Genomic DNA, 14,211 nt, shown 5'->3' on the forward strand with positions numbered 1-14,211 from the left:
ATGGGGTGTGCTGTCCATGAGTATATTATGTGTTGCAACAGCTCTGTTCTCTAAAGGTGCACTGACTCCAGAATGTCTTAACCTTTGTTTTCCATAAGTTATAAACATTGCAAGAATTGTTTTGCTTTATTATTATTTTAAATAATTATATTTCACAGGCCCAAAGCCCAGAAACATAAAATACAAAATGGTGGGGGGGGGGGGGGGGGGGGGGGGATTTGCGAGGAGTTGGGAATAGAGAGAACACTGTGAAATCTGAGTCCGGAGCGTGCTCACCCGATCGGTGTGGGTGGCATTGGAATACATTGCACGCTCCGTCTCTCCCCCTGCCTGCTGGAGTGAGGTCATCAGCTGGCATCCCTTCTTTGTGGCTATTTAATTGCGGCTATTGTGGAACACAGCCGAAAAATCACGTGCCAGAGGGGTGCACCCCTTCTGTCAGATGAGGAAGTAAAGGAAGAGCAAACTATTAACATCCTCTCCAGTGCCAGGGAGCGTTTGGAGTCCTATGGACAATCACATCTAGCAAATTGGTGAGTTGCCCTTAATGGACATGAATCTTGAAACTTCCTCTTTGGGATTTTTTTTAAATCCAGGTGACATTCAGCCACCCCCACAGCCAACAGGCCAGCCCTTCATTCAGGGGATTTTGCAATCCAGTCTTAACCAGGAGGGGGTAATCTCCCCTCAACCTCAGGGCTGATTTGGGCAAGTCTGCTTCTGTTGTTACCCGTTTGGACACAGCTTTGGGGCCTGTTGGCATTCTTCCAAATACATCCTCCTGGGTTCCATTACCATCGATTATATCCAGCTTTAATGAGATTGCTAATGATATTCAGAAACCTATTAATGTTACACTAAAAGATCTTTTGAAGATTGTTGCTAAGCTTCACAAAATCTGAGCCGTACAGTTTCCCAGTTTTGTAATTTTTCTTCTGAACCAAGATCTAAATTTGAGGAACAGGCTACTCACTTAGAAAATTCAGTATCTACATTTACGGCCGGATTTTAAAACCCCGGCACGCGTAAATCCTGGGGTTTATGCGCGTGGTCGGGCCTTACGAGCACTGGGCCTATTTTCAAATGGGTCCGGCCACGCGCATAAAGCCCAGGACACGAGTAAGGGCCGGGGGCCTTAAAAGGGGGTGGGCGGCCCAGGACAGTGCCATTCCTCGCTGTCCCAGAGCCGCATGCGCGTGTTATAAAATCGTGCGCACATGGACGCGTGTGCGTATTTTTTTAAAAATCTAGCCCTTAATCTACAAGTAGCATCTTTACAGAATGTTGGGGCATCTTCTATAAAAGATAGCTTGTTTGTCCATAATCAATTGTAAATGTTGGAAAATTCTGTTAGATCAAGAAACTTGTGTTTTCATAATTTTCCAACTACAAGATTACTGTCACCTATAGAAATGTTTAAAAAATATTTTAGTGATATTTTGTCTATATCAGAGACTAACATGCTACTCATTTCTAAGGTTTATTATCTGTCCACACAAAGAGTAGTGAATATAGAATATTTGGTGCCTTTTTGCTGGTGAATCTTGGTATATGTTGCGACCGTCGCTGCTCGACGTCTCCACTCCGCCCTCCTCACCTCTTTGGCGACTCCCTCTTGCTCAAGTGGAAGGTTGGCTGCTGCGGCGTCTCTCTGCCGTCTTCCTCCGGCGTCCCCGGAGCGGCTCGACGCTGCGATCCGCCATGATTCACAAGGGCCTAAGGGCGCGCGCGCGGCCCCAACTGATGTACCAGCAGTGGCGCGAACCTCAGAGGCGGCCCCTTGAGATGACGTCATCAGTACCAGATATATAAGGTCTTAGAAATCGCTAACTAATCGAGTTAGCAAGGAAAGGAAAAGGATTTGTTCTAAGCTACTATGCCTCCTCGGACTTACCATCCTTGGGGGCCTCGCTCTCTCTTTGTTTTTCAGGTCACAGTCAGGAACCGGCACTTGCTCCTCGAGGGCCCACGTTCCCGGACCTGCTACCGAATACTACTTCTGCCAGGAAGTCACAGCTGTCTACAACACCAGTGAGTTACCATCTCTCTCTCAGAGCTTTCCCTGGAACCAGGTACTCGCTCCTCGAGGGCCTAACCTATTCCAACACCTGGACCAGTTCTAGAGACTATTGTGTGAGTGTTACCATCAAGGCTCTGTTCCTGTACTCTGCATACCCTGCCTACTCACTATATTCAGTTTCTCTACAGCTCAGTTATCCAGGATCACTGTTCCAGTACCTGAGGGACTACAGCCCTGCCGGGCCCTTCCAGCTCACTACTGCCACCTCTGGTGGTTCAATATACTGTTTAATAAAAGAACTAGTGTGTGTCTGTCTCCATACTCTGAGCCTGACCGGTGGTCCCTCTCGGGATCTTCCCCCATGGGCGTGGTCATCTGCCACCGGGCCAAGGATCCACCCACAACTACCTCAAACACCAACAGATTGCTAACTCCATGGATCCGGCACAACTGAGTGCTTTGCAGGCCATACCGGGCCTGGCCCAGCGCATTGTGGAGCAGCAAGACGCCTTGGAGAAACTTACTTCAGCGTTTCATCAGCTGCACACTCAGAAGATTCAAGGCACAGCTTCCAACCAAGAAGGTCAGTTACAGGAGGTAATTTTAAAAATTGCTGTACCACTGGCAGCTCCTATCCGCTTCTCCAGAGAAATCCAGAAGACCCGGGGCTTTTTAAACCACTGCTGCATGCATTTTGCCTTACAGCCATCTTTATTTCCTACGGTTCACTCCAAGACTACCTACATCCTTTCATACCTGGATGGTGGGGCCTTGACTTGGGCATCTACCTTGTGGGAACACAAGGACCCTATTTTGCAGGACATAGAAGGATTTATGGACTTGTTTAAATCCGTCTTCAATGACCCTGCTCGAACTGCTGTAGCCAGTTCTACTTTGGTGGAATTGAAGCAAGGCAACAGATCGTTGGCTGAATTTGCCATATAATTCAAAACTCTGGCGGCAGAACTCTGCTGGGACCCCAAATGTCTCAAGACTCTCTTTTGCAGAGGCCTGGATAAGCGTTTAAAGGACGAGCTGGCTGCTTGTCAAACACCTGACTCGCTGGATGAATTAATAGCCTTGGCCACTCGGATTGATCACCGGCTCCGGGACAAGGTGAAGGAACTCTGGCCTAAGGTGTTACCCAGGTTGAAACAGGCCAGTGCTATTGATGCACCTCGGATGGTTCCAGTAATTCCTGCTATTGATAAAGAGGAACCGATGCAACTTGGTCATGGACGTTTGACTTCTAAAGAGAGAAGATTTCGGAAGAAGCACGGCCTTTGCATGTACTGTGGTCAGCCCGGCCATGATGTCGCTACATGCTCCATTCGTCCGAAAGAACAAACAGACCAAAGTCCTGCAGGAGGACTGTTTTTAGGCTTTACTGCGCCCTCCCTGACACTCTCTCTTCCAGTCTCCTTGACCTACGGACCAGTCACGGTTCAGACTCCTGCCCTGGTGGACTCAGGGGCGGGAGGTAATTTCATTCTCAGACAACTAGTGGAATATTTGAGGATTCCCCTCATCAAGTAGAAAGATCCACTATTGTTATCCTCCATTCATGGAGAGCCCTTACCGGGAGATGTGACTTGCAAGACTAAACCAGTTACTCTCCGCACTGGAGCTCTTCATACGGAATCGCTCTCCTTCTTTGTACTGGAAAAGGCCGTGCACCCTATCATCCTGGGGTTACCTTGGTTGCAAATACACCAACCCCAATTTGACTGGGCATCCTTGGATCTCTCCCGTTGGGGCCCAGAATGTCATGGGAAATGCCTTAAGGAGACCTTGCCTATTGTAGACATGCCTGCGACTCCAGCAGTATCGGGACTGCCGCTCCAGTACACCCCATTCGGGGATATATTCTCCAAAGAAACAGCTGATGTTCTTCCTCCACAGGAGCCCTATGACTGTGCCATAAGACTGAAGTCAATTGCCGAGCCTCCGAAAGGTCAGGTGTATTTTCTCTCAGCTTTTGAGAATAAAGCAACGTCGGAAAACATTGGAGAAAATCTCCAGAGGGGTTTTATCCAACCATCAATGTCGCCAGCCAGTGCAGGCTTTTGCTTGGTAGGAAAGGAAGACGATGCAATACCCAGTGAAGTTTCTTCAATATCTCAAGATCCACCTGTCATCAATGCAGAAGACGACTTAGAATTTAAAGTCGAAGAGGTCCTGGATGTTCGTAAGAGAGGCAATACTATGAATACCTTCTAAAGTGGAAAGGTTTTGGTCCCGAAGAAAACTCTTGGGAGCCTCAGACCAATATTCTGGACAAAGAGATGCTTCATCAGTTCCACCTCGGGCATCCTTCAAAACCCAAGCCTGGTACCCGAAGAGGAAATCGCCATTTGAAGGGGGGTACTGTTGCGACCGGCGCTATTCGATGTCTCCACTTCGCCCTCCTCACCTCTTTGGCGACTCCTTTTGCTCAAGTGGAAGGTTGGCCGCTGCGACATCTCTCTGCCGTCTTCCTCTGGTGTCCCCGGAGCGGCTTGATGCTGCGATCCGCCATGATTCTCAAGGGCCTAAGGGCGCGCGTGTGGCACGGCCCCGACTGATGTACCAGCAGTGACGCGAACCTCAGGGGCGTCCCCCTGAGATGACATCATCAGTACCAGATATATAAGGTCTTAGAAATCGCTAACTAATCGAGTTAGCAAGGAAAGGAAAAGGATTCGTTCCAAGCTACTTTGCCTTCTCAGACTTACCAGGGGTACCCGCTCCTCGGGGGCCTCGCTCTTTGTTTTTCAGGTCACAGTCAGGAACCGGCACTCGCTCTTCGAGGGCCCATGTTCCCGGACTGGTTGCTGAATACCCTTTCTGCCTGGAAGTCATCGCTGCCTACTACACCAGTGGGTTATCTTCTCTCTCTCAGAGCTTTCCCTGTAACCAGATACTCGCTCCTCGAGGGCCTAACCTATTCCAACACCTGGACTACTTCTAGAGACTATTGTGTGAGTGTTACCATCAAGGCTCTGTTCCTGTACTCTGCATACCCTGCCTACTCACTATATTCAGTTTCTCTACAGCTCAGTTATCCAGGATCACTGTTCCAGTACCTGAGGGACTACAGCCCTGCCGGGCCCTTCCAGCTCACTACTGCCACCTCTGGTGGTTCAATATACTGTTTAATAAAAGAACTAGTGTGTCTCTATCTCCATACTCTGAGCCTGGCCGGTGGTTCCTCTCGGGATCTTCCCCCAGGGGTGTGGTCATCTGCCACCGGCACAAAGATCCACCCACAACTACCTCAAACACCAACAGTATATCTACCTTTTTGGAAGCTTCAATAAATATAATACATAGAAACATAGAAATGATGACAGAACAGGACCAATGGTCTATCCAGCCTGCCCAGCAAGCTTCCCATGGCAATATCTGCCACGACGTACAGATTACCCCCATGTATCAGACAGTTTTGCTTTACTTATGGACTTGGCCATAGAAGGTCTGTGTGTTTTTCCTTAATGTCTGTGCATCAGTACCCCAGACTGGTTGTCCATGAATCAAATTTTCTTTTCTTTCATCCCCCACCCCCCTCCTTCGAAGCAGAGAGCAATGTTGCAGTTGCATCAAAAGCATCAAGGCTTGTTGGGCAACTTTGTTTCCTTTTGCTTTGAAAGGTATAGGGATTTTGTCTTCCAAAAGTATTTTGATAATAAAGATTTTTCCTTCTGTGATCATAAAATATTTCCAGATGTTTCCTGTGTGACTCAACTTACGAAAAAGCAATTTCTTTAATTGAAGCAAAAGGTGTTGACTATAGGAGACACCTTTTTCTAAAATGTCCTTGTAAATGCTCGTTTTCTTTTCAAAATAATAAATTAGCATTTTAGGATCCACTACATTTGTAAACATTTATCTCTAATAAGAGCTGGGAACTGGATCAGAGAAAGGTTGTAGCTACTAATTTTGGGGAAGCTGATATAGAGTAAAAATATTGCTCTCTAGTTCTCAATACTTTTATTTTTTCTCTATTGTTATTCTTAAATATGCCCCCCCCCCCTTTAAATGTGGACTAAATTAATGATTTGTGTTCAGTAACTAAGATATATTAGTTTTTTCTGATACAGTTGTGTGATTTCTGCTTTACTGTTGAAAACACTACATTAATTTTCCTTTTCCATATTTTTATGTATAATTGGATATTTAAGAAAGGATAAATGGGGAAAAAAATACAAAATGGTTTTCTGCCAGGATTCTTTCCTCTCCTGCCTTCTTTCACCTCAGGTAAACTCGAGGCGCCTGTCAGCTGACGTCTAGACAGGACTTTACCATTGAGCCGCATAGGGCAGGGGAAATCAGAGTGCCGCCTGTGTACCTTGTAAGCAAAGGGCTCAAAGATTGACCCCAAATGAAACCTTCAGAGAAACTCTACCCTTAACAGCAGTGGTCTGATGGCAGAAGTTGGTATCCGCGGCGTGGTACTGCCGCGGTGACCTCCTCCTGAGGTCCTCGCCCCCATTACGCCTGTTTGGTACGGGCCAAGACAACCAACTGGAAGCTGCGGAAGCCGGCTGACGCGAGTGACGCATTTACGTGATGGGAGAGGCTAATCAGGAATCCAATCAGTACGCGTTGTGGGGTGAAGGGGCGGGCTAGGCATGGGCCCGAAAGGGCGGAGCCTCGAAACGAAGCATGCGCAGAAGGTTGCGGAAGCGGAAGTTGGCTGAGAGGGAGGAGGAGGCAGCGGCGGCGGTGGTACAGAGTGTGTATTTGCGCGGGGGGCGCCGGGGTGCAGTGCGCTGAGAGGTGAGCGGCTCCGGGGCGGGGGATGCGGGACCCGCGGGGGCCCGAGGGAGAGGCGAGGAGGGAGTGTGAGAAGGGGACCGGAGGTGAGGGGGGACTGGAGCAGAGGCGCCCCGGGGAAGTGAAGAGAGGGGTACCGAAGGGAGTGGAGCCGGGGGGCCCCGGGGGCGAGAGGAGCCCGGAGCCAGGGGGGCCCGGGGGCGAGAGGAGCCCAGAGCCAGGGGGCCCCGAGAGAAACCGTTACGTGGAGCTAAGGGACTTGGGTGCTAATAAAAGCTTGGAACTAGGGGGTCCCAAGAGCGAAAAGAGAGGGACACCGGGAGAAGTAGGATCAGAGAATCCTAGGAGCGAGGGGAGTTTGGAACCTGGGAGTCCCGGAAACGAGGGTAGTCTTGATAGGAGTCTAGGAAGAGCAGAACAGAGGGCGCTCAGAAACATAAGAGCTGTGAACATGGGCTGTATAGTTTCTGGAATGAATAAGGGCTTTGGGGTGGAGAGTGTGGAGAGCATAGAGATGCTTGAGACTGGAGTTCCATGGGGAGCAGGGAGAGGGGGTATGGCGTGCTTGCTCTCTGATTGTGCAGGGGCCAGAGGAACAGACTGTAGAGACCCCGAGGGACTGATGGTGACAGGAGCAGAGGACTTGAAGACCAAAGAGTCAGAGGGCTGTGGGGATGCAGGAGGCAGAGATATAGTTTGCAGGTCCCCCAGGAAAGAGGTTATGGAAATAGCTGGCGTTGCAGATTCAGGCAAAATAGGAGATGGAGATATGGCCAGCACAGATCTACTCCAGGCAGGTGCCCGAGATGCAAGGGCTTTTGTGGGGTCGGTGATTGATCACATGGCTCATAGGGTCTTGGAAGAAACTGGGAATGAATCTCTGAAAGCAGTTAAAGAAAGGGGAGCTGTCATGTGTGAGTACTCTGAGGCAAAGAGGAAAAATGCAGAGTGTAGAGATATTGGGAGTTCTGTGGAAAATAGCCTAGAGTTAGTAAAGACTGGGAGCAATAAGGGAAGAGAGAGAGGCTGTATACAAAGTAGAGACTCTGGAGATAGAGGGAGGTTAGATATAGAAAGCGAAAATCTCAGGAGTGCTACTACAGGAAATACAGGGTATATGGACCTTGACAGTATAATAATGGAAGGAATTAAGTGTAGCAGCCCCAGCAGTGCTGAAGGGGCTGAGGAAGAGATCCTAGACGATGTTGGTGCTGGAGGCATGGGGCATCCTGGGGATTTAGCACCTAGAGATGTTGAGTACAAAGATTTTGGGATTGCAAAGAATGAAGTGAGAGAGAGCAGTAGTACTGAGACCTCAGCTAGGGAAGATGCAGGGATAAAAGAGAAGGAATTGAGGGACCTTAAGAACATGGAAGTGGGTGAATGTAGATACATGGGATGCAGAATTCCTTGGAAAGAAATTTGTGATGAAGTGGGGTGTAAGAGCACTGAGAGGAGTGTATATGAAGACTTTGGATGCGGGAACAGCGAGTTTCAATACACAGGTTGCAAAGCTCTGGAGAGGGGTGTTTGCCTGGCCCTTGAGGTAAGAGTGTGTGGAGATTTGGTGTATATGAACTCTGAAGGAGTTGGTTGTTGTACAAAATCTGAGAGCATGGTTTCTGAGTGTGATATGCATTATGGGGATGTGAGTGGAAATGGTGGATGCCTGAGCCCTAATGGCAGTGCATGTTGTGAAGATCTGGGATGTATGTTACCTGAGAATACTGTATGCTGTAGTGATCTGGGGTGCATGAGTCCTGATGGTGATGCTTGTGGTGATTTGGGGCATACGAACCCTGAGAGTGTTGTGTGTTGTGGAGATTTGGGGTATATGGTTCCTGAGAATATTGTGTGTTGTGGTGTTTTGGAATGTGTAATGACTGAGAGCAGTGTGTTCTGTGGAGATTTGGGTTTCTTGAACCCAAACACAGATATGTGTGGAGATTCAAAATACAGGGATTTAAAAAAGGGGTTATTTGTAGATCCAGGGTGCAAGAACATCGCTTGTATAAAGAAGACTGCAGGTAGAAATACGAAGGAGGAGATCCTAGGCCCAATGGAAATGAGTAATTCTAAGGAGCTGGAGGAGATAGATGGGATACTGAGGAAAAGGGTAACTGTAAGAGCTTTGGATTTTGAAAGGACAGGGGGGAATATATTTGAAGCTGGTATGACTGGAGATGACTTGACAAGACCAGAGAAGGAAGGATCTGATAGGATGGGAGATGTTGATTCAAAGAGGGCTGAGGAAAAAGATTCTGTAGGAATAACTGTTAGGGATGTCATGGATTCAGAAGGGGAAGGGTCTGCAAGAAGTTCAGTGGCCAGCAACTCGCTAAACAAAAAGAAGGTTGGTTTGCAGAGGTCTCAATTCAAATGGAGCTGGGATGAGATTCGTATGGGACCCAAGAGGAGTTTATCAATTGAGAGTGAAAAGAACAACTTAGGTGGAAAGGGAAATCAGAATTTGGGGGACCATGGTGCTTGCAAAGAGGATAATCAGGGGTCACTCATGGCAGAAGTGGTGTGGGTTCGAAGAGAAAGGGACCATAGAGCTAGAAAATTCAAGGAAGAGGTGAGAGATCCTTTGGAATCTGGTGAGATTTGGGTGCGTAGGAAGTGGGCAAAAAGGCTACAGGGAGCTGGGGACCCCAGGTCTCGTAGGATGGGAGATCAGGGAGTTCCTGAGGCAGAAGATGTTTGGGTCTGCAGGAAGAAGGACCCCACTAGGACAGGGCATGGATGGGCCCAAAGACAGTGGGATGAGGTTGGCCAAGGGGCCCGGGAGGTGTGGGTTCGAAGGGATAAAGAAGCTCGCAGGGCCAGAGAGTTGATTGTGCACAAGGAGAAAGGCCACGGTGGATTAGGAAGTGCATGGATCTACCATGAACGGGGAGTGTTGGAGAGAGATGGTGGCACAGTGAGGTGTGAGAGGAAGGATGCCAGTAGGGCCATTAAAGAACAAACTCTTAGGAAGGCAGGACGGGCACTTCAAGGGAGTGGGTCATGGGAAGGAAGGCCGTGGAAGAGGGAAGGGATTGGAGAGCTTTGAAGGGGGATGCTGACCTGCAGGGAGAAAGTTAGGTAGAGTTACAGCCCTACGAGGTGTGAGTAGCAAGGATTTTCAGAGACAGTTAAGATACATAACCCTGCAGGATTGAATGCTTAGTTACTGAAGTTGGGACAGAAGAGCAGTAGATTTGTGGGTGTTTGTGGGTCTTATGTTGTCTGTATAGCAAGAAAGCTCTCGGACTCCTTTTGGAGGGAGCTTGTCCGTAACACTAAAGCCATCACATAACTTGATCCTGTTTTGTTGGATTTGTCCATTTTTGCTCTGGAGAGGGCCAGGGGTATTGCAGGGCTGAGCCAAGTTGCTTGTGTGTAGGAGAAAGCTTGCCTTATGCCTGCCCACACTAGCCCTGACTCTGACCAGTGTCATCAGTCTTTCACTTTCATTGGTGCTAAAACCCTCCTGTGTCACCTAGCTTCGGGGAAGACAAAAAATGAGATTGAGGGGGTGGGATGATAACACAAGTGGGGTCTTGCAGCATAGGTCAAGCATTGGGGATTTGAGGATTCATAGGTGAGGAGTGCAAAAGCAATAGCACACCAAGCCTGTGAGGAAGGAGGGGTACAAGATCTGAATTAACCCCAAAAGAAAGTTATGGTGGCAGGTCAGATGTGAAGGAGTAAATCGACCAGGATTCCACAGAAAAGAGGTGTTCTGGCAGTATCTGCTTATAACCTGGTACCTCAGGCTCCATGGAGGTGGGGAGCATCCTGTGTGCACACACAGCTAGTGACATCTTTTTCGAGTCCCTGCTGGAGAACGTAATTCCTGAGACTGGGACCGCTGACTCTAGTGGGTTGTTTCCCGGCTTGCTGTCCAGGCTGTCGGTATGGTGCAGTGGGATTGGAACAGCAGCTGCTAGGGAAGGGATGGAGGAGGAGAAGGAGCTGGTACTTCGGAGTGATAGGTAAGTAGAAATTTCTCCCCAGACGTGTGAGAGGCAAGGATGGTTGTTCACCAGTGCATGCCCATGGAGATGCCAGACTAGGGGGTGAACGCCAAAGTGATGTCATAAAGCAACCACACAACAGGTTTCTACCAACATTCCAGCTGGTCGCTGTCTACCTGTGTCTGTGTCAAAAATATATTTCTTTTTTTTGGGAGTTTTGGATGGAATGTAGACAAGAATGTTAAGGGCTAAGCTTCTTTTACTTTTTGAAAAAGAAATTCTCTTATCTCCTTTCTTCATCTTGTCAGATCAGTCCATACAAGTTGGATATGTCCCCCTATCAACAAATGGAGGCAGAGAACAAAATCTCCAACTGGACACCTTTCTCCTCTATATAGGAGATGGAGTCCAATCTGGTCCAGCAGGAAATGAAAGTTAAGCTTTCTAAGGCAGCAGCCTTTTTGATGGTTGATTTCCCTAGTGGTAGCCAGGACTGAATAAAGGGAGTTGTAGATGAGTCTACCTGGCTGATGATCCTTCCCTGGGGAATCGGGTCCCCTCTAGGCCCAGGATTCCCAAGCAGTGAGAGGACTGTTTCCAGAGAAGCTTCTGTTCTCGGCACATAAAGTTATTGGGCAGGAAAAGAGTAGACAAAGAGAAGACCCAGCCGTTCCGGATGCAACATGGCATGGGTGCCTGGCAGCCCATGGTGACGGCGGCTCCTCTCTCCCCGACAGTAATCAAGTATGGCTGAGAAGAGAAGGAAATGTAGCCGGTGTGCCATGGTTTCAATCAACTCTCTGGCTCCTTTTGGGGGAATTTCCACAATGCGGAAGCTCTGGAGGGCGGAGGATCTAGAGGGGGTGGTCACCAGCCACAGAGGAAAGGAGTGGCCAGGTAGCATTGCTTGAGCCTTGGTGAGCTTGGAAGCCATGTTGCTGCTGTTGCTGGATTCAGGGAATATAGCTACGGCTCAATCTCACCATTCGCCCTGTGGATCAAAATTTGCCCACGCTGAGCCATGGGAGGTGATTGTGGGACTCCCAACAGTATAAGCCAAGCAGCCTGTGTAATATTCAGGCTGCCTAACAAGTCACAGACATTTTGTGGAAGTAGAAGAGGAGGTCGGGGTGGGGGGGAGGATCTCAGAATCCTGTTGGATTCAGAGTCTCGCGTTGATGATCCAGGGGGCCATCATTCCTGCCGGTATGACGAGTGTGATGATATGAAGCATTGACTTGCATTATAAGCGACTGGTGGGTCCTAGAGATCATTAAACGAGGTTAAGAACATAAGAAGAAGAACATAAGAAAATGCCATACTGGGTCAGACCAAGGGTCCATCAAGCCCAGCATCCTGTTTCCAACAGTGGCCAATCCAGGCCATAAGAACCTGGCAATTACCCAAAAACTGTCTATTCCATGTTACCATTGCTAATGGCAGTGGCTATTCTCTGAACTTAATAGCAGGTAATGGACTTCTCCTCCAAGAACTTATCCAATCCTTTTTTAAACACAGCTATACTAACTGCACTAACCACATCCTCTGGCAACAAATTCCAGAGTTTAATTGTGCGTTGAGTAAAAAAGAACTTTCTCCGATTAGTTTTAAATGTGCCCCATGCTAACTTCATGGAGTGCCCCCTAGTCTTTCTACTATCCGAAAGAGTAAATAACCGATTCACAACTACCCGTTCTAGATCTCTCATGATTTTAAACACCGCTATCATATCCCCCCTCAGTCGTCTCTTCTCCAAGCTGAAAAGTCCTAACCTCTTTAGTCTTTCCTCATAGGAGAGCTGTTCCATTCCCCTTATCATTTTGGTTGCCCTTCTCTGTACCTTCTCCATCGCAATTATATCTTTTTTGAGATGCGGCGACCAGAATTGTACACAGTATTCAAGGTGCAGTCTCACCATGGAGCGATACAGAGGCATTATGACATTTTCTGTTTTATTCACCATTCCCTTTCTAATAATTCCTAACATTCTGTTTGCTTTTTTGACTGCCACAGCACACTGAACCGACGATTTCAATGTGTTATCCACTATGACACCTAGATCTTTCTTAGGTTGTAGCACCTAATATGGAACCCAACATTGTGTAATTATAGCATGGGTTATTTTTCCCTATATGCACTTATCCACATTAAATTTCATCTGCCATTTGGATGCCCAATTTTCCAGTCTCACAAGGTCTTCCTGCAATTTATCACAATCTGCTTGTGATATCGGTATTCTTGTCCTTTTGCAGATACTCAGTAAAGATGTTGGCCATTTAAACAATGATAGACCAGTTGTGGTGCAGGTGTCTGTGTGAGAAGTAGGAAAAGGCAAGCGTTTATTTTGTCACTGACAGAGGAAACATTCACCCTGATTCTAGATCTAAAGATTTGTGAGTTTCTCATTTTCACATGGAAACCTTGAGATCAGTGATTATGGCAGTAAGGAAAAGAGAATTCCTATCATCCCTAGATTTGTCCGAGGCATATCTCCACATCCCCATCAGGGAGAAGCACCAAAGGATTTTGCAATTTGTGGTTTTAGGAAAGCATTTCCTGGCGTGTAGCAGATGGACTCAGGACCAATGGGTATAGTGTGCTCCTGATAGCAATGGAAACGGATCAGATTTCAATCTGACGTCAGCCCTAGTACATATACCCCTGCAGGAAGCTCTGCTCTTCAGTATTTTCCGTTTCCATAGCAGTTCGGGACTCTATACATGCTTGCACAGTGTTAGAGTATTCTAACCAAAGAAATCCGAAACAAAGAAGAAAACTTACCTCTACAGACTAGCCCCGCTCTCCTGCGGTGATACCTACGGGTCCCTCCCCCAGTCGAGATTCCTGAGGTGATTTCTGCGATCCCTCAGAGATAGGCCTCGGTCCGGCAGCCGGCTCCCGGTGTGGACTTAGCCCCCGGCAATGGATGTGGCTGAGAGGCAGCAGGTGCAACTTCCAGCGCGGCGGTGAAGGTACCTTTCCCTCTCCCCCTGTAGCTGGAGACCGCCCGGGATGAGACCGGGAAACACCGAGACAAGGTAAGGTAGAAAACTTCCTAAAAGTCTCTGGTCTCTGAGGCTCGAATAGCCACACAGATCGCCAGCTGGCGTCTGTGCTACCGGTTGATCAGCCCTATCCGGGCTAGACCCCGGTCCGGCAAGAGGGTCCTCCCACTTGGAGACCCTTCGAGGTGATGGCCATATTGCTCGCGTGGTCGCTGTCGCCATTTTCACTTGATCGCCGCCCTGTCCGCCAATTTGATCCGTGCGCACAGAGGCGAGCTGTGAACACAAAATCACTTGTGCGCACAGCAGCGCGCGCATAAGTAGGCGCCGTGCGCACAGCGACACATGCATCTTATCGAGCGCGCATCCGACCTACACGCACAACTTCGGCACACCCAGAGCACATAACTAAGCCTCCCGGCGTACACTTGAACGCACAAACCGGAATTTTTAGTAATCCTACACGCAC

At 48.4% G+C, this 14,211-nt stretch overlaps 1 protein-coding gene across 4 annotated transcripts in view; it reads left to right on the forward strand.

Moving 5' to 3' along the window:
- Window positions 1–444: 444 nt before the first annotated feature.
- FKBP2 (FKBP prolyl isomerase 2) overlaps window positions 445–14,211 on the forward strand; it is a 79,580-nt gene continuing 65,813 nt past the window's right edge. The window contains exons 1-2 of one of the 4 annotated variants that reach the window (XM_029614777.1): window positions 6,686–6,778; window positions 10,669–10,755. The gene's annotated coding sequence lies outside the window, so the exon portion shown is untranslated. Of the gene's footprint in view, window positions 534–6,633; window positions 6,779–10,668; window positions 10,756–14,211 lie in introns of those variants that run through there. The other 3 variants (XM_029614779.1, XM_029614776.1, XM_029614778.1) reach the window with 3 other exon arrangements.

This window comes from Rhinatrema bivittatum, chromosome 8 (genome assembly GCF_901001135.1).
Source record: "Rhinatrema bivittatum chromosome 8, aRhiBiv1.1, whole genome shotgun sequence".
NCBI lineage: Eukaryota > Metazoa > Chordata > Amphibia > Gymnophiona > Rhinatrematidae > Rhinatrema > Rhinatrema bivittatum.